Source organism: Oryzias latipes, chromosome 13 (genome assembly GCF_053564925.1).
Source record: "Oryzias latipes strain Hd-rR chromosome 13, Olatipes_Hd-rR_3.1".
In the NCBI taxonomy this organism is placed as follows: Eukaryota; Metazoa; Chordata; class Actinopteri; order Beloniformes; family Adrianichthyidae; genus Oryzias; species Oryzias latipes.
Window position 1 is genome coordinate 19,248,313 of NC_136249.1, and position 27,487 is coordinate 19,275,799.

The window sequence follows — 27,487 nt, forward strand, 5'->3', positions numbered from 1 at the left end:
TCATGTCAGCCCTTCACATGTTTCTATGAGTGGTTCTGCAGCAGAGGAAAAGCTCTGCAGGGATAGCTCTTAAGGGATGAGCAGATTATAAAGCGCCATACAAGATTGTACAAAGTAACCTTCCTACTAGAAAAAAATTTCCACTAATTAAAGGTTAATTAGGAAATACAAGTTTTATTTATTCCTTTATTTTTAAGAGCTTTTTTAATTTTGTATTTTGGCTTTTGTCCTATCCCATCAATCACAGCAGATAGCTGCCTTTGTCATTTGTAGTTCTGGTAAAGGTCCTTACAGTCCCAGGTCCATCATATTTTGATCTATTTTAAGTCTTCCCAGTGGTCTTTCAATTTTGATTAGGCCTGTGTGGTTTTCTAGGACATAATTTCCGTACAGTAGAGCAGCAGGAGTTCATCAGAAATTTACATCTGAGTTGTGGGCGAGACTGTGGGCGCAGAAGGAAGTCCCCACTGATATCACATCATCCTTTATTTACACTCTCTCCCGCTAGCTTACAGCCCCTCACAACCCCAATCTAACATGGGCGGTGGAAAAAAATGGGGATCAATATTGGAGCTATCCAGCTGTACAGCTTTGAGCCAGATGTACAGCATTAATAAGGAAAACAAAGACATTAATGTATCTATTTGTCTGCAAGTGGATGTATCCGAATTGGAGCGGACCAGGGAGCTTGTGGCCTGCTGACTGCCGTTCGTAACAACTACAACCTTTTTCAAACAGGATTTTTTCATCTGCTCCTAAATCATCGCGGTTTGAGTAATAACATACTCAGAAATGCAGTTTTAATCTTAAATTATTTTATATATGTCCCTAATCACGAAAAAAATGCTACAAGAAAATGTTAAAAACGCTAAAAACATGGTTTTCATTGGAGTGGGTCTTTAACTTCATTAGTGTATTTATCCCCTCTGTTGCCTTCACTCCTGGATGCTCAACACAGAGGATTGATTAAAAAAAAGACTCAAAGCGATCTACTGGGCTACGTTTGATGCCCCTTCAAATACATTCTTTACCACCAAAATGTGCATTTCATGAATAGCAGACGTACACTTGCAAACATCATTTTAGCCTCCACTTAACAACAGTCTGTTAATCTTATGAACTGAAAAAAAATGTATTCTGTATGAGCGGTATAAGAAGCAAATAGCAAAACATTTTCAAACTCTTCATGGTGACCCTGAGATAAAGCTGAATACCACTCCTCTCTACTTTTTAACAGATTTTTTATCCTACAGATTTTTTGAATAAATATTTTTTTCAGCAAAGGGGCCAAAAGAAATGAAGGGCACAAAGTGGGAGATACATTGAAGAAAAGAGTCAAATAAAAACAAAAGGATGCAAGCTGCATTAAGCATGAAGGAACTGAAAGGCTACTGGGACACTGAATGTTTCTATATATGCTTGTGGGTTTGTGTGATTTGGATATTGAGGCCTTGGGAAAAGAGAAAAAGAGAGCAAGCAAATGTAGCTCATGTGATACATACACATCACAGCCCGAGGCGAACTCCGTCTGCTCTAAGAAAGGAACCACACGCACAGTTGGAGATGCTTTGTACAGCTCCTGCACAACAGAACAGCCTGCCAATTCTAGAAGGAATTCCAGCTCCATTAAAATAAATACATAACAATACTTATTTGTGTTCAACTTAACATGAAAGACAAGAGATGTCATCCAAACGTACATATCTATTCGTATAACATGTATAAAAAAACGCATGGAAAAAGAGGATGGTTATGGTGGAATTAAGATTTATACTGGAAATGTCACATGTGTCATTCCTCATCAGCAACTAAAAACAGTAAATGATTTACTTTATAAACCTCCTTTCAACCTTTATCTAGACTTTACAAAAGCTCTTGGCATGGTGTTTTCTACTCATCTCTCCAGAGACACAATACTGATGAAGCAACTGCCAAGAAGGACGCCAGAAGTCAGGAGCTTTGAAGTCCTTTCCAATGTGCCACAAAAAAGTTTGAGCAAGTGGTCCAGTTGGAAGAAAATCGACTCTCGACTCTTATGGCATTAGTTAATCTGTTCAATCTGTAAAAATGTTCAGTGTGTACACTGCCAGGAAAAAGGCAGATTGTTACAGCCTTTGAATGACACTAAATTTAAGCAAAGCTGGCTCCTGGATAACTTGCTCCTGTAACTTTTCTGAAGCGAAAAACATACTTTAAAGGTCAAAAGCAAACTCTAATTAATTATTTTTTTCTGTTGAGGTATATTAAGTTTTCCTTATTTTCCACTGTCCTAGTTTATTTTGTCAGTGTTGTAAAGCCACTTCCTCCAGCTCCTCTGGGGGGACCCCGAGGCGTTCCCAGGCCAGCCGAGAGACGTAGTCTCTCCAGCGTGTCCTGGGTCTTCCCCGGGGCCTTCGCCCAGTGGGACATGCCCGGAACACCTCTCCAGGGAGGCGTCCAGGGGGCATCCGGACTAGATGCCTGAGCCACCTCAGCTGGCTCCCTTGAATGTGCAGGAGAAGCGGTTCTACTCTGAGCTCCCCGCGGGTGACCGAGCTTCTCACCCTATCTCTAAGGGAGCGCCCAGCCACCCTACGGAGGAAGCTCATTTCAGCCGCTTGTATTCGGGACCTCATTCTTTCGGTCATGACCCATAGCTCATGACCATAGGTGAGTACTGGAACGTAGATTGACCAATAAATTGAGAGCTTTGCTTTTCGGCTCAGCTCTCTCTTCACCACGACGGACCGATAGAGCGACCGCATAATTATGGACGCCGCTCTGATCCGCCTGTCAATCTCACGCTCCGATCTTCCCTCACTCGTGAACAAGACCCCGAGGTATTTAAACTCCTCCACCTGGGGCAAGGACACTCCACCCACCGACAGATGGCAAGCTACCTTTCTCCGGTCAAGGACCATGGCCTCAGATTTAGCGGTGCTGACCCTCATCCCAGCCGCTTCACACTCGGCCGCAAACCGCCCCAATGCACGCTGGAGGTCCCAGTTCGATGAAGCCAACAGGACAACATCATCTGCAAAAAGCAGAGAGGAGATCCTGTGGTCCCCAAACCAGATCCCTTCCGGCCCCTGGCTGCGCCTAGAAATTCTGTCCATAAAAACTATGAACAGAACCGGTGATAAAGGGCAGCCCTGCCGGAGTCCAACGTGGACCGGGAACAGGTCTGACTTACTGCCGGCTATGCGAACCAAGCTCCTACTCCGGTCATACAGAGACCGGACAGCCCTCAGTAAGGCTCCCCGGACCCCATACTCCCAGAGCACCCCCCACAGGATGCCACGGGGGACGCGGTCGAACGCCTTCTCCAAATCCACAAAACACATATGGACTGGATGAGCGAACTCCCACAATCCCTCCAGCACCCTAGATAGGGTGTAGAGCTGGTCCACTGTTCCACAACCAGGACGGAAACCGCACTGTTGTTCCTGAATCCGAGGTTCGACTATCGGACGGACTCTCCACTCCAGTACCCTGGCATAGACTTTCCCAGGGAGGCTGAGGAGTGTAATTCCCCTATGGTTGGAACACACCCTCCGGTCCCCCTTCTTAAAGAGGGGAACCACCACCCCTGTCTGCCAGTCCAGTGATACGGTTCCCGACCGCCACGTGACGCTGCAGAGACGTGTCAGCCAAGACACTCCCACAGCATCCAGAGACTTGAGGTGTTCAGGGCGGACTTCATCCACCCCCAGGGCCTTGCCACCGAGGAGCTCGTTGACTACCTCAGTGACTTCAGCCCGGGTAATAGACAGCCCCACCCCAAAGTCCTCACCCTCCGCTTCTTCAAAAGAAGGCGTGTCAGTGGGATTGAGGAGATCCTCGAAGTATTCCTTCCACCGCCCGACAATGTCCCCAGTCGAAGTCAACAGCTCCCCACCTGCACTGAAAACGGTGCCTGTGGAGAACTGCTTTCCCCTCCTGAGTCGCCGGATGGTTTGCCAGAATGTCTTCGAGGCCAACCGATAGTCCTTCTCCATGGCCTCACCGAACTCCTCCCAGGACCGAGTTTTCGCCTCCGCAACAGTCCGGGCCGCAGCTCGCTTAGACTGCCGGTATCTGTCAGCTACCTCTGGAGTCCCGCAGGCCAGCCAGGCCTGGTAGGACTCCTTCTTCAGCTTGACGGCATCCGTTACTTCCGGTGTCCACCACCGGGTTCGGGGGTTACCGCCGCGCACCAGAGACAGGCACCAGAGACCTTGCGACCACAGCTCCGAGCAGCAGCAGAGACAATGGAGGTGGAAAACATGGTCCACTCGGACTCAATGTCCCCAACCTCCCTCGGTACCTGTTTGAAGTTCTCCCGGATGTGGGAGTTAAAGACTTCCCTGACGGAGGGCTCAGCCAGACGTTCCCAGCAGACCCTCACAGTACGTTTGGGTCTTCCAAGTCTTTCCGGCCTCCTTCCCCGCCAGCGAATCCAACTCACCACCAGGTAGTAATCGGTGGACAGCTCCGCCCCTCTCTTCACCCGAGTGTCCAAGACACAGGGCCGAAGGTCGCCTGAAACAACTACAAAGTCGATCATTGACCTCCTGCCTAGGGTGTCCTGATGCCAGGTGTATTGATGGACACCCTTGTGCTCGAACATGGTGTTCGTTATGGACAAACTATGACGAGCACAGAAGTCCAATAACAAAACACCACTCGGGTTCAGATCAGGGGGGGCGTTCCTTCCAATCACACCCCTCCAGGTGCCACTGTCATTGCCCACGTGGGCATTGAAGTCCCCCAGGAAGACAATGGAGTCCCCCGTTTGGGCACTTTCCAGTACCCCTTCGAGAGACACCAAGAAGGCCTGGTACTCCGAACTGCTGTTCGGCCCGTAAGCCGAAACCACAGTTAGAGACCTGTCCCCCACCCGGAGGCGGAGGGACATGACCCTCTCGTCCACCGGGGTGAACTCCAACACTTGGCGGCTGAGCTGGGGGCTCACGAGTAAGCCCACGCCAGCCCGCCGCCTCTCACCTTGGGCAACTCCAGAGTGGTAGAGAGTCCAACCCCTCTCTAAGGACTGAGTTTCAGAGCCCAGGCTATGTGTGGAGGTGAGCATTATGGTTCAAAAATAAAATAATTACAAGAAAAATATTTCTTTTATTTATCAAGCAAAGTGGTGATGGTGAGATGATCTGGGCTTAAGAAGCCACCACAGGACCTACAGTATAGTCCTTTTTCGTTTTTTTGTAAGGTTGTCCGGTGCTTAAACCTCCATTGAAATTGTGCCATTACAAGGGCAATAAACACCATCAAGTTTGTTCGTAAATTAGATGTTCACTTTCAGGAGGACCCTGTTTGGTCCCTTGCAGATGAACTTCAATGCCTGCTACATGAAGATATATAGCAGAGGAGTTTGAGTTAGAGTTTGATTTTATTTAAGTGTCATGCACTATGTGCCCAGCCCGCATGGCTTATATCAGTGTTTTTCAACCTTTTTTGAGCCACGGCACACTTTAACCTTGACAAAAATCCCGCAGCACACCAGCATCCCAAAAAAAAAAAAAAAAAAGCAGAAACTCATAGTCTGTTTTGATCTACAGCCCCCCCCCCGGCAATCTGACGTGCATTTTTGTGATAATTGTGGAAAAAAAAAGCAGGAAGTTGCAGATGTTTTTTCTAAAAGATGTGATAAAAGTTAAGTTACATACAAACTGTATGTTCGTTGTGGTTTCTATCCGTGTAACGAGGACGACTCATTGTACGCTGAGGCGCTGTCCCTTTAAGCCAATGCATCATGGGAGATGTAGTGTGAATACGGCGAGAAAACGGCAGAAAGACTTGCGTCTCTGAGCTTCATGGTTTTGTTCACTTGTTCCACGGTCTGATACCGGATTCTGTGGAAAGCTAAACCGCTAAAGACGAGCTTTAGCTGGTGTTTTTGTTGGAACTGAGAGAGTTATGAGCTAAATTGGAACAAGGAAGTGAAGACTTTTAACACTTCTGATTGGTCAGACTGATGACGTGTGATTAAGCCTTCAAGAATGATTGGTGGAGTCGTGGAGACAGTAAAAGCTGCGGGACTTTTCAGAAAACAGTTATAGCTGCAGCTAAATCGCGGTGTCGTCATTTTTATCAAAATGTCTTTAATAGAATCAATTAAACGCAAAGAAAAAAGTATTTTATGATCTTTTATATTCCTAACTACTCAGTGTTTTATCAGGACCTGTTTGGATGAACAAAAAGCTGATTTCCTGGAGATGGTTAATGTTTTTAGATCAGTTAATGAGGGCAATTTTCCACGGCACACTGGACCATCTTCCACGGCACACTGGACCATCTTCCACGGCACACTAGTGTGCCGCGGCACACTGGTTGAAAAACACTGGCTTATATGACACTGGAAGACAAAATACAGAAAAACTATTATCACAAAAATACAATAACCCACCCAATCAGAGTCTAACAGAGTACAAAGTGTCCATTCTTATTGTCGATGCCTTTGCCACAAAAATTGCCAAACAAAAAAATTCATTTTCAAAAAGCCAACGTAATATTTTATCTTCAGATAACAAAAACAAATAAGGACATTTCTTTTCTATCACCTTATACAAACAAAGTCTGTGTTTTTCATACAAAGGACAATAAAACAAAAAATTATATTCATCCTCCACCACTTGCAGCTCACAGACCTCAAACGCCTTTAAAGCGCCCTACTTCCACCTATAGGGGGAGAACTCCTGCTCTGAGTTGAGCACAAGGATATTTGTCCTCTTTTCTATCCCTTGTGCTCTTCTAGGCACGATAACATTGGGAGTGGGGTCATCTGGACCCCACACAACAGTGAGCTGACCCTTCTTCTTTAATGATTTGTGATCTTCACTGGTGTCTATGGATTATCTAAATCCACGCCACCTTTATCCACCTTTTTCATTGTAGGGAGAACACGTCAATGGTCATCTTGACCCCATAGGATAGCACAAGGGTTAAATTGTAAATAACATATGGTTCAGTAGAAAAATTGTCCTTGATTCGCAATTAAGTTCGTAATTTTGGTTCAGGAAGCAGTTTCATTTTCCAGTCTTTTTCATAATAATCAACTAAAGTTTCTTTAACATTAACAATCTTATATTTCAAAAAATTAAAAAATAATGATTGTAGGTAGAGGACACCAGCGATAAATATAAGCTCTATCCCAATCAAATATTTTACGTGCAAGTCTCTCTTCAGGTAAAGACACCTGCAAGTTCCATAATCTGAGAACTTCTGCTTTTTGTTTGATCACATAAGGAAATGTATCTTGATGTAAATCAGCCCTCCATTGTGGATGAATCCAAAGAGAGCAGTCTCCAAATCAACGGAAGCTATAGTACTGTAGTTGTTACTAATAAATCATTTTTAATGAACTAATAAACATTGGGTTTGCTTACTTTTTCCACAAATAGCATTTGCATCTCCATTCATTCTTTGTTTTACATATGCATCAGCTTAGTGCAACATGTTAGTTTAACTGAGGCTGACTTTATCTGACCTTTAGACCTCGTAAGGGAAAACCTATAAGAAAAGATGCCATAAAATGCTATTATTTGCAAAAAAGTCTGAAATAAAGTGAAGTCAATCCTGGTTGTTTCCAGTGAAGCTCTGGTACTTTCCTTATATATAAAATTGCTGTAAATAATTCATTAAATACAGCGCAGAACACAGTCATGAGGGAAAAGTTGGGTTTATATGAACGCTTTTCATTTTCTTCTAGTTCAACTAGGTTTGCTAAGGCATAGCAACAGAACATGAGTTAATGGTCCTAACAGGAAGCGCATCTGTAATCCTGAAACAGGTTTATTTATACAGTTTGACTGCACTGAGAAATACTGCATAAGGATTTGGAGTGAACGCAATGAACACTTACTAGGCCAGAGCCCAAGAAACAAGAATGCATTTACACACTTCAGTAGTGTCTTAAAGGATGATGGCAGGTAAAGGCACGAAAATCGACTGTGGCATTTGTGTGCAAGTTGGGTAGATTGGTTTTTATGGAGAGAAAAAAAAAGCCAGGCAGACCTTGAAACAACAGATAGATTAAAGTAAAGGTGGCAAAAAAGTTGGATGGGAGACAAGAGTTTATAAGGGAAAAGATGTTTTTAAAGCAGATCAAACTTTATAAGTTTTGACCCAACTTTTTCCTCATGACTCTATACTGTGCTGTATTTTTATGAATGATACCTTATGAAGGATTTATATACAAACATTAAAATCCTTTACTAGATGCACCAACACATATTGATGTTATAAATATATCAACACCTAAAAGTAAACAGATGGTCAAAAACATATGCATTTTTTGGAAGCTGTGGCTTATTTTTGACACAGGTTTAGTGCTAAATTGAAAAACAAATGAGCTCACAGTCCTGTCAGCAGAAACCCAAGCCAGTTCCCAATCTGAGCTGCACAATAAAGCAGAAACACAGCTCTGAAAAGCTGTTACGCTGTGAACCTAAACTGTTAAACCATGCACCTGGAAAGTTGTGACCGCACTTTTTACTAAAGGAATGGTCACTTCAATTAAGTCTCTATTTGAGTTTTTCCTAATGGAAGTAATATTTACTGCTTTTTCCATGGCTGTGAAAGCCATAACCTTCATGTTTATCCTTTTTTTTTTCTTTTGGCTTTTATCTACTTCATGTCAACAGCTCTGCAGAGCTGGCAGGCCAACAAAACAGTGAGTGGATTCTTTTATTCCCCTTTCAGACAAGTTTGTAAAAGTAAAAAGCAAAGAAGCAGAAAATAGATATAAAAATTATAAAAATAAATTGGTGAATATAATAAGAAATTCTAAAAAACAGTATTATCATAAGTTGATTGAGCAACACAAAATACACATGCAAGAGAAATGGAAAATAATTAACAAATTAACCATAAAAACCAATAAGAAACAAGAGTATCCAAGTTATTTTAAAAAAGATGATATCATATTAGAAACCCAATGCTTATTGCAAATGAATTAAATGAATACTTTGCTAATGTTGGAAATAAACTTGCAATGGAAATAAAAGAGCCAATAAAGAAGTTGAAAGAACTTAGTATCCAACCAAACAAGTTTTCAATGTTTCTGTCTGAGGTTAGTACAAATGAAATTGTAAGAACATTTCAAAATAAAAGATCCAAAGATTGGAATGACGTTGATATGTCATTAATTAAAAACACAGTTGAGTTCATTGTTGAACCACTAACTCATATATTTAATATTTCTTTTAGGGAGGGAATTTTTTTACAAATAACATGAAAATGGCAAAAATTATTCCAATTTTTAAAAATGGAGATCGCCATATATTTTCAAATTACAGACCAATTTCACTATTATCTCAATTCTCCAAGATATTAGAAAAACTTTTTGTTAAAAGAATGAATAATTTTATTGGAAATTTTAATTTATTGCATGAGGATCAATATGGTTTTAGGGCTGGCAGATCTACTTCAATGGCGATAATGCAGCTAGTTGATCATATTTCTTCCTCGATTGGGAGAAGAAGAAATTTACGGTAGGCGTTTTGTTGATTTTCATTAAATCACACTATGTTACTTAGTAGGCCACAGAAATATGGTTTTAGAGGAATAGCATATTCCTGGTTAGAAAGTTATCTTACTAACAGATGTCAGTATGTTTATTTCAATAAAGAAAAATCTGATATGTGTCCTGTAACATGTGGAGTACCTCAGGGGTCCCTATTGGGTCCTATATTATTTATTTTATACATGAACGACCTTTGTAACGTTTCTGATTTGTTAAATTGTGTTTTATATGCTGACGACACTACTTTGTATTTATCAGGAGATAATCTGGAAAAGCTTCTTTCAGACATAACAAAATAATTATCCATAATCAAACAATAGTTTGATTCAAATATACTTTCTTTAAATAAAAATAAAACCAAGTACATTATATTTGGCTATAGAAAACTAGAAAACATTTCTGAGTTAAAAATTGAGGATGTTGTTCTTGAAAGAGTAAATGAAATACAATTTCATGGAGTCATTTTGAATCATACATTATCATGGAAACCACACATAACTCATGTTCTCTCTAAATTGTCCAAATCATTAGCCATTCTACATAGTCAAGTACTTTTTAAACACAGCTACATTGTATATTCTATATTTTTCCCTCATAAATCCTTATTTGACTTATTGTTTAGAAATCTGGGGGCATAGTTACAAGTCAAACACAATACCTATTTTTATCCTGCAAAAAAAAGCTATTAGAATTGTAAATCACTCTTCAATCCACAAAACAAATATTTCCAAAATAAAGGACAATTAAATTTTTGGATTTAGTTGATATTAGTACTGGAATTTTTATGTGTAATGTAAATTTAAAAAACAATGTGTACCTGCTAAAATACTGAGTTTGTTTGAAATAAAAGTTAATAATTATGATTTTTGGGGTAAAGATATGTTTAAAAAGAAAATGGTCAGAACTAATGCATTAAGGAATAGTATTTTTGTTCAGGGGGTCAACATATGGAATTTATTATCCAATGATCTGAAGAATACAAACTCCATATTTCAGTTTAAGAAAATGTATAAATTAAAAATATTTCAAAAATACCTTCTGGACTGAGAGACTCTGGTGGTTGTGAGGTAATTTTGAGAAGTGTTTGTGTATGTTTGTTTGTTTTTTCCTCTTCTTTTTTCTTTTCTTATTTATCTTATTTATTTAACACCTTTTTCGGTTAATTTTGTTCAATGTTTATGCTTTTTCAATGTTTATGCTGACATTGATCAGTGTCAATGCTTATGTTGATGTTTTTTATGTTTGTTTAACATAACCAAAATAAATGTCTCTCTATCCAATCTGTCCTTTCTTTGTCTACTGGTCCATTTTCTATCATCTGTTTTTTTTCATGAAAAAATTTTAGTGTGAATCCATAATCTGACGGTACTCTGACTTTCATTGATAATTTCTTTTCAGAAGAGTGAAAATATGAAGTTTCTGCATTTTTATGTCTATATGAAACTACATCGCAACTTTTAATCTCTTCAAAACAGCATTTAGCATTTTGGCATTTAGCTGCTGCATGAACGTCATCACTGTGTCTGCAGCATGTGGCTGGGTCTGTACAAGTGTGTGTGTTAGACATGTATGTGTGCATTATGAGGGATAATGGAAGGGAAAAACACTCCCAGATGCATGTGATGCAATTATGTCCTTGATTATCTGATTGGGTAATCTACAGGCGTCCAAAACAAACACAGTGTTGGCAGACTGTTGACCGAGCATAAACCACAGGGAGGGACACACATACACCGCTGTATTTGAACATGTGCTCAACGATGCATAGGATGGTATAGTTAACACCAAGTAGAAAGGGTGTGATGGAAGCACCAGTTGGGGGCTGGTGGTTGCAAAGGAAGTGGAAGAGTTGTCTACCAACTGTCAACCAAGGTCAGTGGCTCGGTCCCATGCCTTTTCATTCAACATCTTAAGCCGCCTTTAGCAGGGTGCTGAACCCCACAGTGTGCCTTTAAAGAAGTTATGCAACCTATTTAGCTCCAGTACAAATACTACACTGTAGGAGCATTTGTGAAGTAGGAAAGAAAACACTTAGTAGTAATAGTAGATGAAAGAGAAAAAACTGTTTGATTGTATTGTAAAAGCTGAGCCAAGTCGCAATGAAGTCGCTGGTGAAAAGCAGTTTATCAAACACTTTAAATTGTGACTTAAAGTCCCACTATGATCATCTTTTGATCTATTTTGAAGCGTTCTCAGTGGTCTATTATTTATGATTATGCCGTTTTCTAAGGCAATTTTTCTGCAAAGCAACAGTAATTCATCAGGAATTTGCCTGAGTTGTGGGCAGGATCATTGGAGCGGAGTAAGCCCCCCTCATCCATCTGTTTAAACTCTCTCCAGCTAGCATACAGGCCCTCACAACCCCAAGCTACATTACTGATCCAACAAAAATGGCAAGCAATATTGGAGCTATCCAGCCGTACAGTTTTTAGTCAGATCCCAGATGAAATAAGGACGTACATGGATCTAGTGGACTACAAGCAAATGCATCAGAATAGAGCGGAGCAGGGAGCTTGTGGCTTGCTGTTGTTACTTCTATGTCAAAACTACAAGCTTTTCCAACTGCATTTTTCATTCTGCTTCTGATTAACTACAATTTAAAGAAAGAACTACTAAGCTTCTTAAGGATTTCACTGATTGTGGGTTATTTTTTTGATGTAACTCCCACAATAGACAAGTGACCACTGTAAATGCATTTGCCAAGGAAATTAGGAAAATGAACACAAGTACTGTAGATGTCCATCCTGCTTAGATCATGTTGTTCATTACATTTTCCAACATTCAGCCTACCCCCACACATCAAGGTGGTTTCTGCTTTAACCAGCCTCCTTTATATGTTTGACCAATCAGACATTTTCTAAGGACAGAAAAAAAAAGTCAACTAAGAAAATGTATTGCTAGAACTTTAAATTTAAGACTGTGAGGCAGAATTGGTCATATCAATAAAGCTGTTACAATTCTTCCTGAAGTTAAACAAAAAAGGCTAACTGTAATTTTATCCAATAGAGATTACTCCAATCTAAAGTACAACAATTTACAATGGAAAAAAACAAAAATTAAACACTTGACAGCTTTAACATTTGTGCCATTGGTGGTGTACTGGGGTCACCAACCTGTGAGGCTTTTTTGTCTGGTCATTTTCTAACTTCCAGAATTGCCAGACCTTTGTGACACACTTCCCTAACAAGATAACCAACTAACTAACCAGATCTAGATCTGTTCATATTAAAAAGTTATTTAAACACTTGTAGTATCCATCTTTTGTACACTCAGGTAAGACAAAACAGTACTGTAAGTGATAGAAAGCCAAAAACGTGTGTATAATTGACATTAATGCAAAGACAACATTATCACAGCTGAGAAAACTTCTCAGATAGCTTTAAGCTAATGTGCACACATCAACATTTCAATATTTTGGAGAATGAACAAATATAACTGAACTTTTCTTGACGATAACTCTGTGTTTTACTTTATAAATCCATTTACACAAAAATAATTTATTACCCCTGATTCAGGGGTTCTAAAACTACCAAAACAATGGAGATCGCAGAATCCATAATCATGCTGTCTGAAAAGGATTGTGTACGTTTCAGATTCTTGAACTGACAAATGCTCCAAAGAAAAACACATCAAACTTGCAGAACTGTTTATAACTCTCCTCTGCTGACAGTCTGTCAAAGGCTGTTTACAGAAGACAGCAGACATAAAGGCAGAGGTATAGACACATCTAGAGTCAGCTCCTCAATGCTAGCCCCTAACCAAGCTCACCACTCTCCCCCTCTCACCTCACACCAAGCATATTTTAGAGCAAAAACACACCATTGAATCATGAGACAAGGCAACCCTTGTTCAAGGCCACCAAACCTCATCTGGACGGCCAGCAGGGAAGCCACTGTATACGTGTGTTTGGATGTCTGAGCACATGTACAGTATACAGTAGTCATCAGACTAGATTAAAATGATTTTCTTTTTCCTTTTAGCAGCAGGCTGTGGAGGCCAGTTCCACCGTCATTATTTTTTGCCTTCTAACTCAGTCTGGCCGATCTGCAGGGATGAAGACGGCACATAGCCATTTTTTTGCATTACTCAGAAGCGAGCTCGCAAAACAACTCGCATGCAAAATCTGCCGGGCAAACCAGAGTCAATCAGCGCAAACCTGCCTCGACAGCACATCTGTGTCTCCATGTGAAGTGAAGTGTTTGGAACGGTAGCACAAAGGCTGAGTGCAAGGATCAGATAGTTTGCTTCCACCATCAATACTTTGTGCTTGGCAGCCAGCCTCTTCTCATTCCCCCTTTTTTTCTTCACCCTTCTCAGCTAATCTTTCAACACTTGCTTTACAACCCTCTCACCCTTTTCAGTCAAGTTGCTACGCCATAAAAGTATTTATCCCGCACTCCTATACCCCATGCACATACAGAGTAACTATTTTAACTGTTTAAGCATTAAATTCAACCTCATTTGCCTCTTATTTCAGTCTAACACTGCTAAACTACTCTGTCTGGTGTGGATATGACTCCATCTGTTTTCCATAGTAACTTCTGAATGAAAATATCCTTTCACCAAGACTGCAGCTCCACCTCTGGCAGCACAGCTAAAAATACAAAATATCAAAGATATGCACCTCAGGCTAGACTTCATGCTTTCAAAACTATTAAAACTTTTAATACGTGGAAAAAGGAAAATATGTCAGTATTTTATCTTTTGTGAAATGTTGCAACCGGCCAAGTACCAAATAATGCTAATTTTTAAATCAGTTTGTAACTTCAAAAAATTTCCCATCAGTTCAATTCTTTTTTTGCATTTCTACCAATTAATTTAGTTTTTTAAAACAAATTTAAATTCATTCCAAAAGAAAATTATAACAGGCAAATTTGGCAAATGCACCAATTACATCTATAATTCGCCCTCACCATGATGGGGAATTCAGGTACAATTCTATTGTTAGAGTCAGTGCTGTTTCAGTATATCTCGTCTAAGCAAAGAGAAAATGTTTGGATGTGTCAGCTTGATTTAAAATAAAAATATGAGGGAGCACGTGATGCTGTAGTATCGCGAGAGCCGACGAGAGGAGTGTGGTGAGTTTACTTGGCGGCGCGTAAGTCGTGAACAAACATTTTTGATTTATTTAATTACACCGCCATATTTAAATAATCCAGAAAGTTTAAAAAATAAAAATCTGAAAAAGTTTGTCAAGCATTTGCCAGCCTGGATGACCTGGAGGACCTGGAGGATCTGGAGAATTACATCGACGAGTGTTTCAATACCTGCCTCATGAAGAAATCCAACACCGCCACTCCGTCCACCAAACGCAACCGTCCCGAAGACTCCCCGGGGGCTGCCTCCTCCCCAGGCAGCAACATGAGTGATATCCTGGATTCAATTGATAAAAGGCTCTCCAGCCTTGATTGCCGTTTAAATCTGCTGGAGATCCTCCATAAGGAATTCCAAGGTCTGCGAGAGTCTCTGGAGTTCAGCCAACAGCAGGTGCAGGAGCTCGCAGCGGAGAACCAGGCCCTCAGAGAGACCGTGAAGATCTTGGGCCACGACACCGCCCGTCTCTCTGAGGAAAACCGATCCATCAAGGAAACCCTCCTGGATCTTCAGGCGAGGAGCATGAGGGACAATCTAGTGTTCGCAGGGATTCCAGAAGAGGCAGGGGAAGTCCCGGAGAACATTGTTAAGTCCTTTATAGAGGTCCACCTGAAACTCCCCAAGGAAGAAGTCCAGAAGATCTCCTTCCACAGGGTTCACCGGTTTGGAGGAAAAAGGCCGGACAATCAGCGTCCCCGTCCTATTGTTGCTAAATTTGAACATTATAAACAAAAGATGCAGGTAAAAAGCAGAGGGCGAGAGCTGAAAGACACACATTATAGCGTGAATGATCAGTTTCCAGGCGAGATCCTCCGCCGGCGGAAAATCCTCTTCCCGCTGAGGAGGAAGCACCTGTCTGCTGGAGCACGCGCGGTGGTTGCCGTTGATAAACTTTTTGTGAATGGCAAGCTGTTCCGGGACCCAGAGGTAACACCCTGGCTGTGATGAAGGCTTTCAGAGGCGCACTGACATCTGCGCTGCCCAGAAGAAACCCGCAAACTTATTTAACTAGGAAATAATCGGATCATCAATAATCCACACCTCTCAGGAAAAGTGTTTTTTCTTTCTCTCACATTCATGTTTCTGTTGTTGTTTCGTTGTTTTTGTTTTTTGTTCTTTCTCTTTCCCTCTCTCTTTTCTCTTGTCCCCCCCCCCTTCCCATGTCCTCATATGTGAATCAGGTAAAGTCAACGCAACCACGGTGAGTATTTATTTATGCACGGAACGGGCGCGCGCGCATACTAGCGCGCATAAGAGCATGCACACGCGATCCCGCACACACACGTTGATAAACTGCAAAAACCTCACTTAGGCTCACACAGGACGCACATAACATGCAGCTCATAGCCAAGACACGTTCACCCACAACGCATAGCGCTTGTCAGTGTAGCAGGTACGCACAGCGGGCACGCGCACACGGACGGGCACACGCACTATTTAGCCTTGCACTCTCCCGGTTAGAACAGCTATGAACAGTCTTAACATCGTTAGCTGTAATGTGCGTGGACTTGGTTCTGGGCCAAAGAGATTGAAAGTGTTAAATCACCTGAATGATCTTAAAGCAGATATAGCTCTGCTGCAGGAGACCCATTTATCATTATCAGCTGGTCATCTCCTGTGCTGTTCCCAGTATCCAGCTATGTATTCTGCCAGTTTCAACTCCAAACAAAGAGGGGTTGCAGTTTTGATTAATAAAAATGTTACATTTACTCATAAGGATACAGTTACTGACCCAGAAGGCAGATTTGTAATCATTAATATATCCATTCAGAATAAAGACTTTTGCATCGCCAGCATCTATGGTCCTAATGTTGACGACTCTTCCTTCTTTCACAGATTCTTCACCTCACTCTCAGTTCACTCTGACTCCACAATCATTATAGGAGGAGACGTCAACCTTGTTTTGGACCCTGAACTTGACAGACTCAGCACAGCAGCAAACCAGCGTACATGGCAGTCTGCAAGTATTCTAAAGCAGTACATGAATGATCTGGGTCTCTGCGACGCTTGGCGCTCATGTCATCCAAGCACTAAGGGGTTCACCTTTTTTTCTCCAGTTCACCATTCACAATCTCGTTTAGATTATTTATTAGTCAGTAACTCCCTTTTGAAAGAAATTAAAAGTTCCAACATTCATCCAATTATTATCAGTGACCATGCACCAGTTTCTGTTACTATTTCAAGGGAAGTACCCAGACCCTCGGGTTCAACCTGGAGGTTTAATACGTCTCTGTTAAAAGACCAGGAATTTATTGAATTCTTTAAAAAAGAGTGGGCAACCTTCTTAGAATTCAACGATACTTCTGAAATATCACCAAGTATTCTTTGGGAAGCAGCAAAAGCAGTCATGAGAGGGAAAATCATCTCTTATTCAACGCATAAAAAACGCAAGGAGAAAGCAGATTTATTAGAATTAGGAAATAAAATAAAAACTCTGGAGACTGCTTATGCTGCTTCTGCACAGGAACACATACTGGGGGACCTGAAAAATTTAAAGCTGCAGTTAAATGACATCATCAATAAACAAACACAATTCCAGATACAAAGGCTTCGACTGGAAAGATATGAAAACTCAAATAAATCTGGCAAATTTCTAGCTAATCAGCTTAAAATTAATAAAGAAAAATCAACAATCACTTCGATTATGGACCAAACAGGGAATGTCACCCATGACCCGGTAAAAATTAATAATGCGTTTAAAGACTTTTATCAAAACTTATACACTCCACAGATCAATCCATCAGAACAAAGCATCAACTCATTTCTCAACAATATAAACCTGCCCAAGTTAAACGAAGATCAAATCACAAATTTAGACTCTCCGCTCTCGTTGTCTGAGCTTCATGAAGCTCTGTTACTTATGCCTAATGGTAAAGCACCAGGGCCTGACGGCTTTCCTGCAGAGTTTTATAAGGAATTCTGGGAACAACTGGCACCAACGTTTTATAAAACGGTAAAATTTATCAATGAAAGCCAATCTCTACCACCTAACATGAACTCTGCCAACATTATCCTTCTTCTAAAACCAGACAAAGACCCCACGAGTCCTTCAAGCTATCGCCCCATTTCTTTAATTAATGCAGATGTAAAAATTATCTGCAAAGCACTAGCACAGAGAATAGAAAAAGTCACTCCTCACATAATTGACTTTGATCAAACTGGATTCATCAAAGGCAGACACTCGGATGACAATGTCCGCAGACTCGTTAACATAATAGACTTTGCCACCATCAAAAACCAGGAAATGACTATACTATCACTGGATGCTGAAAAAGCCTTTGATAGAGTAAATTGGAAGTTCCTCATTGCTGCCCTCCATAAGTTTGGGTTTGGAGAATCATTCATCAATTGGATCAAAATATTATATCACAACCCCAATGCATCAGTTAGAACTAATAAACAGACTTCCAACAGGTTTTTTCTTGGAAGAGGAACTAGACAGGGTTGCCCACTCTCCCCCTCGCTTTTTGCAATATTTATCGAGCCTCTAGCTGCAGCAATAAGACAGAATGAGAGTATTAAAGGAATTAAAACCAAACACAGCCATCATAAAATTAGTCTCTATGCAGATGACATATTACTGTTTTTAAGTAATATACATTCTGTAAATGAAACGGCAACAATCATTAATGAATTCTCTTCTATATCAGACTATTCCATTAATTGGAATAAATCTGTTTTATTACCACTGAACAGTAATGCGGAGCAAGGACTCACAATACCAGTTAAATCAGGCAATATAAAATATCTAGGTATTTATTTTTCCCCCAAAATATCAGAACTGGTGCTGCTAAACTACACCCCATTACTGAAAAACATACAGGACGACCTAACACGCTGGACCAACCTGCCTTTGTCCCTTATGGGCAAGGTAGCCACGGTTAAAATGAAAATCTTACCCAAAGTTAATTATCTCTTCTCAATGATTCCCACACAACCGCCATTAAAATGGTTCAAAACATTAGACTCATCCATATCAAGCTTTCTATGGAACAATAAACCTGCAAGAATTAGTCTAAAAACTTTAAAATCTGCAAAAAGCTGTGGAGGATTAGAATTACCTAACTTCCACAATTACTTTCTTGCAAATAGATTACAATACATCTTAAAATGGTTAAAAAATAATCCAGAAACCAACTCATGGTTAGACTTGGAACAGGCGTTATGTGGAAAGATCAACCTGTCAGATCTTCCATTTATTAGTCAAATAGTTAAAAAACAGGATTGTTTCAAAAGTATTAATATAAATGCCACTTTAACAGCCTGGTGGGAATTTCTCAAAATATCAAAATCATCAATTCAACCGTGCAAAATGACACCCATCTGGAACAACCCAGACATCCTCATAAACAAAAAAATTATCCACTTCCCAGCTTGGCAAGCAGGGGGCATAAAACAACTAGAGCACATAATTATTGATATAAGATTCATAACTCCCCAGGAACTTCAAGACAAACATGGAATATATAACTTCTTGGAATATCAGCAACTTAAATCAATTATTACTAAAAAGTTTAAATACAGAGACAACGATTTAAAGCTACCAGATGTAGTTACCACTCTGATCAATTTCTCAATGAATAAAACTCTCTCCAAAATATACAAACTTTTATGTAATTTAGATAACAATATTTCACTTCCGACAACAAAATGGGATGCGGATTTGAGCATCAGCACAGATGAAAGTTTTTGGTCAGAACTTTGTCTAAACACCTTTAAAATGACAAAAAATCCAAATCTGCAGCTAATCCATTTCAAAACTCTTCACAGAATTTACTACACTGGACAGAGGATGTTCAAGATGGGTCTCAGTAACTCAGACATTTGTCAGCACTGTGACAGTAATCTACCCGACAATTACATGCATGCACTATGGTTCTGCACGCCTGTCCAGGCTCTCTGGCAGCAGGTATGTGCCGATCTATCAGTCTGGCTTAAGGTTTCAATCACAGCTTCACCGTCACTTTGTGTGCTTGGTGACATGAGTGCCATCGATGTAGAAGGAGGATTAGGCTCTATCATTTTCATAACTCTTTGCATTGCTAAAAAAACTATTTTAATAAATTGGAAAAGCAAAAAAAATATAAATATAAGTCAACACAGAAATCTGCTGCTTGATCATATCAGCTTGGAAAAAATGTCAGCCCAAAGTTCAAGTAACTTTGAAAGAATTCGGTCTCTCTGGTCTCCCATAGCTAACTCCGTGACTTAGGGGGTGGGGGGGGCATGGTCGTCGCTGCTCCTTGCCCTTCTGCCGTGGGCCGGGGTGGGGGTCGGGGCCTCCGGTGCCTGGCCGGGGGTGGTGGGGGCTCCGTTGGTCGGGGGGTCGGGTCCGGCGCCTGGGTGGGGCGGCCTGGGGCGCTGCGTGGTCCTCTGGGCTTGGGTGTGGGGGTGCGTGGTGGGGGGGGTGGGGTGGTGGTCTGGCTTGGCTTGGGGGGGTGGTCCCTTTGCCTGTGCTGGGGGGGGTTGGCGGGGGGCGCTGCTCGGGGGGGGGGCCCAGCGGCGCTGGATGGGCTTCCCGTCTACACCTGGGGCTGGGATCGGCCCTTCCCTGGCTCTGGGGCGGGACGGGACAACCCTCTTGGGGCCCCCGGTCGCTCTGGGTGTCATCCGCTTCGGCTGCGGGGTCTGGGGGTGGGGTGGGGTGGGGGTCTTGTCGGCCCTGTCCTGTGGGGGGGCATTTTGGGGGAGGGGGGGGCCACTATTGGTACGGGGCAGGGGGGGTTGACGGGTCGGGGTCTCCGCTGAGGCCATCGGCGGTTTCCCCGGCCGGTTGGCTGCCTCGGTCCCGTCGAGGCCTGACCAGAGCTCTTCTAGGGCCGGCGTTTGGGGGTGGGGGCCTGGGCTTGCTCCGGGGGGGGCCGGCGCTTTCTGGCTCCCCTCTCTCTGTGTGGGGGTGGTGGTGCTGGGCCTGGGGTGTCTGCGCCTCCGGGGGTGGGGCCCCGGGGCTGGGTGGGCCTGGCCCCCTTGCTGGGGGGGGGGGGGGGGGGCGGGGGACGGCTGTTTGACCACCGGGGGACAGTCTATCATCTGTCCCCAACTTACCCCCTTCCTCATATAACCTCATAATAGGGTGAGGGGGTGGGGGGCTTAGCCTGCGATGAGCCTTGGGGGGGGGGGCTTACTAGGCAGTGACTCCCCTCCTGTGGTTGCCGTATGGAGTGGCCCCCCCCTCTTTCGGTTTTATTTGCACCTTAGACATGTAGGGCCCTTGGTAGGGGGGGTGCTTGGACATCACTGCCAGCAAGCAGCGGATGTCCTCCTAGCACCCTACCCGCCAATTTTAACCGCACCTTAGACATTTAGGGCCCCTTGGTGGGGAGGGTGAGGGGACGTCACTGTGAGTAATCAGGAGACGTCCCCTTAGTGCCCTACCCGCCAATTTTAACCGCACCCCCCTTAGTACACACACCCCTCCCCCCTCAATATATACATCCCAACATAAACACACACACATGCACACACACACTCTCTCAAACACACATACACGCACACACATTTTGCAAGGAAGGTGGGACCTAGGACCATCTGTCCCCTGCCTCTTCCCTGGTGGGGGGTACGGGCCCCTTTGCAACGGCGGCTGTGTCCCCGGGGTGCTGGCTTCCTGGGCCCGGCGGTGCTCTCTCCGCGCGGTGGGGGGGTTCACATTACATCTGAGCCGGGGGTGTTCGTGTCCCTGGGGGGTGGGTTCTGGTCCTTGCTCCTGAGTGCTGGGCCCCGCCAAATTTCCAACTGTGGCCGAGCCTGGTCGGGCCATATTTACAACACCCCTTGTGGGCCCTCTTTTTTCCCCGGGGTTCCCCCCTCCTGGGCGGGGGCGGCGGGCCCCTGCCTCGCTCCTCCCTGGACCAACCGTGGGCCGGGCGGATGGCTGCCTGGAGTGCGGAGTGGGTCTCCCTTGGGGGGTCCTGGCCCGTACCTGGGGTTGGGGCGGGGGGATGCCCGGAACTCCTGGGTGGTGGTGGGGTGCTCGTCTGGGGCTGTGGGCGTCCTTCTCCGGTGGGGCCCTGCGTTGGGTTCTCCCGGCGCGGCGGGGGGGCTGCTCTCCTGGTTGGGCTGGGGCGGCGCCCTCTTTCCCTCCGTGCCTCCCTGCTCTCTGGGGGCCTTGCGGCGGCCCTGCTGGCCCTGGCCTGGGTGGCGGGCTTGGTCGCCCGGGCGGCGGTTGTTCCCTGCCGGTTCCCGTGTGGTGTTGGGGGGAATCCGGCTGCCGCTGCTGGTGCGGTGGGGGTCTTGGGGTGGGGATGGCTGGGCACTCTCCCTCCTTCTTTTCACGTTCCACCATCCATTTTAGAAGAACATAAACACTCACCTGAGCACAGGTGTTAGCTCAACAGACTGAATGACTGAAATATTTCACACTAGTTGGTTTTAAGGCATAAGTATGCGTGTGAACACTATCTGTTTTGTGTACATGTCGACAGGTGGACATTTTTGCAACTAAGAGGTGTGTTTATAACATTTGAGTGTGTGTGTGGACAGGCTCCGCCCTTTTTTTTTTTTTGTTTTTTTTTTTTACATTTGAACCTTACCATAATGATTAACAACCAGTAAACTTGTTGCTTTATGCTGCTTCATGGTCTTATCCCCCTTCCCCTCCTATTATCACCCCCTACCCCCCCTCTCTTTAACGTCCCTCTTTCTTCTTCCCCTCTTTCCTTTTCCGTCCGGTCCAACACCAAAGATTTTCAGACATGTTTGAAATTAATAAAGTTTGGCCTCAATTACAAAAGGGGTTTATTCAGACATACCTTTGGTTTGTCTGAAGATTAATAACCCCTCTTGTTAAAGTAAAATATGTCCAACCCAAGAGGCCCTCAGCTCTCATCTGTCTGCCTAGCTGTTGGACAGGACAAGTTAAAAAAAAAAAAAAAAAAAAAAAAAATATGTTTTGATTACCGGTACATGAATCAATCTTTACTACAATGGAATATAGATTTAAGAAATATTTTGATTTGATTTGAAATGGTTTATTTCAAGCAATTAAAGCAAGAATAATGCACAAAACAATACAATCAGCAGTTACACATTCATACAAAGACGTATCGAACTACTTTCTGTGTGGAGTTTGCATGTTCTCCCTGTGTATGCGTGGGTTTCCTCCAGTGACTCCGGCTTCCTCCAACCATCCAAAAACATGCGTCATAGGTTAATTGATTATTCTAAATTCCCCCTAGGTGTGAATGTAAGTGTGCATGGGTGTGTGATTTGCGGTCCTGCAACCTGTCCAGGATCTCCCCTGCCTTTGCCCACGAGGGGCCAAGATACGCTCCAGCTGCCCCTTGACCCCAAAAGGGACAAAATGGGTTTAAAAGATGAGTGGATGATGAATGAGCATGCTATTGCATTCAACAGGAGTAGTAAGTTTAGTTTTCCACAGTTTGACCAATGTGTTGTGTTTTACAAACATATATAATTCTGCAAAAAACATTTGAATCCTTGGTACTGGTGCTGAAAAACATGCTGCATCCATGTAAGAAAACCCTCCATTATCTTACATTAGGATATATTAAGCATGGACTTCATTCAAAGTGAGATAGCTTTGCCGGCTGGGACAGGTTGCATGCCTCCCTGGAAAACTATGTGCGTCAGTAAGAGAATGTGGGCCCTCCCTCAAATAGATTTCAGAGCACATATTTTTGCTTAAAAATCTTTTTTTTTTCTTCCTCTCCCACCAGTAGGACACAGATAGCTTGTGTGCTGATGAGCAGATGAGTATGCTTTCCATCACAACTTAGCTTCACCCTTAGTCAGAGATAGACAGTATAACTTAGAGTCATTTCCTATTACTAAAAAAACGACCCAAAACAAACGACTGTTTGTGTCATTTAACTTTTTTGCAACAAAGAAAAAGGAAACAGTACTAGGGAAGCCATCAAAAACCATAAAGCGCTGTGAAGTGTTGCTGCTTTTTTTAGATTTGCTATTTAAAGCTGTTGTTATCTTGTATACAGAGAGTGCTTGTCAGTAGCACATGACTCAAAAAAAAAAAAACAACTCCCTCAAATACCCATTTAGCTGAGGTCCTGGCTAAAACACAAACACATTCTTTTCAAACACAAGCAGAGCTACAGTCAATAAGGAGGAAAAATTGAAGTAAAAGCCTAAAAATGTGAGAAGTCTTAACTGCATCTGATTTTGTGCAGACATTTCTCATTACAACTGCAAGGATGTCATAGAACAGTGAATCAAGACATCACGTCATCCTTCTCACATATGAGAAAACGTGCATACAGCCATGCAGTGGAGCCAATACTATTTTCTAGCCTCCTGATCAACAGAGTGCCTGTCTTACCTCTGGCTTGGCAGGATGCACCAGCCTCCTTCATAAATACTGCACAACCAACGCTTGATGAAAATCCCCTCTTTCTCTCAGGTACAACTGCACTCTGGAGAGCTTCATTATGTACAGTAAGGATAAACTGTACTGCCAAACCATGTGCATCTCTGTCAAAGACAGACTGAGGTAACAGATGAGTGTAAAACATTGAACTCAACAAAAATAATTCTTCTCTAAATAAAAATGTATCAACACAGATATTTATGTTGACTTGTAATTATAAAACAAAGTTACATGACAGAATTTGTTAAAGACCCACTCTGATAAAAATGTTTATTCTGTTCTTGTGACACCTTCTGATGAAGGAGGACATATATATAGAAAATCAAACTTTAAATTGCATTGTGTTATTTAAATTATTGTGAATCAGGAGCAGACAAAAAAATGGTGCTTGATAATGATTGTATTTGTTACGTTGAAAATACACTCAGGAGGTCACAAGCTCCCTACTCCTTTCCAATCCCATGCATCCACTTGTAGAAGACTATAATCAATGTACATTTTTGTTTTCCTCGTCTGAGCTGACACCTGGCGCAAAACTGTACAGTTCCAATTTCGCTCACCATTTTTATGTTGCACCGGTAATCCTAGGTTGGGGGTGTGAAGGGCTGTAAACTGTCAGTTATGAGTGACAGGAAGAGGTGGCAGGATTGCTTCACACCACAACTCCGAGGTAAATTTCTAACTACTGCTACTCAGCTGAAATTATGTCTTAAAAAAATGACACAGTTTTTCTGCTAAGGGCTAAGAACGGCATAATCACAATTTAAAAAGTACTAGAAAGGCTTTTACAACAGAGTGAGTCTTAAAATGACAAATTTCTGTCATTTTTACCGCAGCAAATTCTTAGTGCTGTAATAAGCATACCTGCCACAAGGGGTTTTGTGCAATACTGAAGAAGATGAAGAGCTTGAGAAATGACGAAGTACTTTGGCAAGACATGGATTGACACCAAATTGACACCAGAAAAACAGTTATGGACAGACAAAGCCTTTTGATAATGTTATACTTTTGTTCCAAAGGCTTTAGTCAAACACAAAGCAGATAAACATGGTGGCCAATTTAACCTCTTAAAAACAAGACTAAAACAAAGAAACGTTTCAATCGTCATTCCTATACTGACAAAACCGGTCAGGCGGGCAGTAACTTTTGGGAAGGTAAATGTATTTTCTCCAATGCTTCAGTTCGAAGGACTTATCAATCAATATATCCTTCAGCATCTGTTACTATCCCAAAGTTTGCTAACTTTCTAGTCGAGCAGAATGCTCATTGAGTACATTAGATCGTGTTTCAGTCCAGCACTGGTAGAATTGAATGCAAAAACAAAAGGAAAAAGAAAACAAATCTACAGTTTGTAATTTCCTTTGATCATTTCATTTGGAAGTTATAAAAATTAGATATCCTAAGCAGGACTGTGCCCCTTGTTTTGGTCTGGTATTTCAGCTATGTTTTTTTGGTTATGCCATGTTCTGTTTTCAGGTTTTGTGTGTTCTCACTGTCACAGTCACACCAGGTTCAAGTTTTCAACTATCCACAGCTGTCTTGATTTAAGTATGTCCTCGGAAAAGTAAAGATGCTGGTTTTTCATTTATCCTTGTCAGGTCATCTACATTGCCACCCTTATTGTTTTTCTCCTTGTTTGGAGTTTTTTCACATTTTGAGTTAACTTATCCAAACTTTAAGTGAATCTTTGGTCACTCACTCTACACGCCACTCATCAATTAAGCTTTCACGTTAAAGCGGGGTGTCAAACTCTAGACCTCGAGGGCTGGTCTTCTGCTGGTTTTCTAGAAATCCTGCCTTATTTAGTGCTGATTATCAGAATCAGGTGTGTTTGGCCCATAAGGAGCTTCAATGGCAGGTTAGTTGAAAAAAATATTGGACACCCCTGTTCTAAACCAATAGCAAAATGTCCTTCTTTTTCTTCTCAGCCAATCACAATCATATTTCTGCTTTTAAACTGATGGACGTTTATCTCTCTACATTCTAGATGATTTCGCCAGCCCTCCAACACCCAATTCTCCACCTGGATCAATACTAAGTTGTGGACCTGCCTCAACCACCATCAGTGTACCAGTTTATCCCAGCAGGATATAGATGTCATCTGTCCCCAGCCTAACCGCCAGAGGATTATGGACTATTTCATGGACATTTTTGTATCACAAATAAATCTTTATTATTTGCATTCATAAAATCTCTCCTTATTGAATTTCCTGCCATCAAGCCTTGTCTTACACTTTGGGTCCTTCAGCTTTGTTTCCTAACATATCATGTACCTTACATAAAATCAAAACTTACATAACAAATGTTTATTGGAATGAACTACGTAGCTTTTTTAAATAATTTCTTTAACTAAAGGGTATCCTGCATGTGTCTGTACTCCACAACATCATTCTCTCTGTTCAGTTCAGTGGTGACAAATGAAGAGGATGAGCTGCAGGACATGCTGTCCTTAGCATCAGGTCAGCTGATTGTGTTTTTTTTTTCTTTTTAAGTTTTGAAGTTCAATTTGTCATCATGCCTGAAATGGGCATGATGAAGCAGAATGGGTAATGGAGCTCCTCTAATAGTACAGATAGTGCACTAACTCAGCGTTCCCTAGATACCAATTAGCAATGAACAACCAAGCTGATGGGTGAACAGCTCCAGCTTCCAGATGAGAGACTAAAACTTGGGACACTATATGATCCCACGTCAGAATATACTTTGAAATGTGCATGTTTTCTGTTCTAATGGGAGTTTTGGCAGCTCACCATAACATCAAATAATGTGCCTCTTGCTATAAATTTTGCATCACGTCTTGTTTACAGCACTTCTGAAATTCATAAAAAATCAATCCCAGAACAAAAAATTCCATCTTAACAGAAACTATCTTAAAACTGAATTGGGAAACATAACCTCAATGACTAGCCCTGCAGTTACATGTAAACTTTTTCTGTCTTTGCCATTTTCAATAGTTTCCTAGCTATACAGATCACCTCTGATTATGTCCCTGTAGTGATCAGCTAAAATCAGTAAAACACTTTTAAATAAAACCCACCTGCATATCATCTTACCCATTAAACATTGGACGTCTGATGGATATGGAGATCATGTCTGTTTTGCGCCCATCAGTCAAAAAGCAATTATGAACATCTGCATAAAGTGCCAACCAGGTCTGTTGTTTGGATGTCGGCCCATGACTTCTCTTGGACGTATAAAGTTTAACATTTGAAGGTCTGATTAGGTTATTTGTTTGAAAGTCATAAAGATATTTAAAACAAGTACAAGAAAAGGACATGGATTTCTTAAAAAAATTAAATTACATTATATTAAATACTACTTTTATGATGTATTGGTGTAGTGAGTGCATTAAGTTTTGTTATTTTATTTATTTTAATGATTTTTCTCTACTGATTGATTAAAATAAATACCATTTTGGCAGTGTGGAAACTAATGGTTGTGATTTGAACCAGTGCTACTCTAACTGGTTGAGGCAGTATGCAATCATAGTCCAACCAGCCATTTCTCTACTGCAACTACTTAAACTTTTCAGTTCTTAGGTTGTTTCCTCTTCC

General features: G+C 42.1%; 1 protein-coding gene across 2 annotated transcripts in view; it reads right to left on the bottom strand.

Annotated features, from left to right (window-relative positions):
* Positions 1-27,487, bottom strand: part of LOC101174445 (cGMP-inhibited 3',5'-cyclic phosphodiesterase 3A) — an 87,492-nt gene that overhangs the window by 56,347 nt on the left and 3,658 nt on the right. The gene's annotated exons all lie outside the window — the stretch shown is intronic.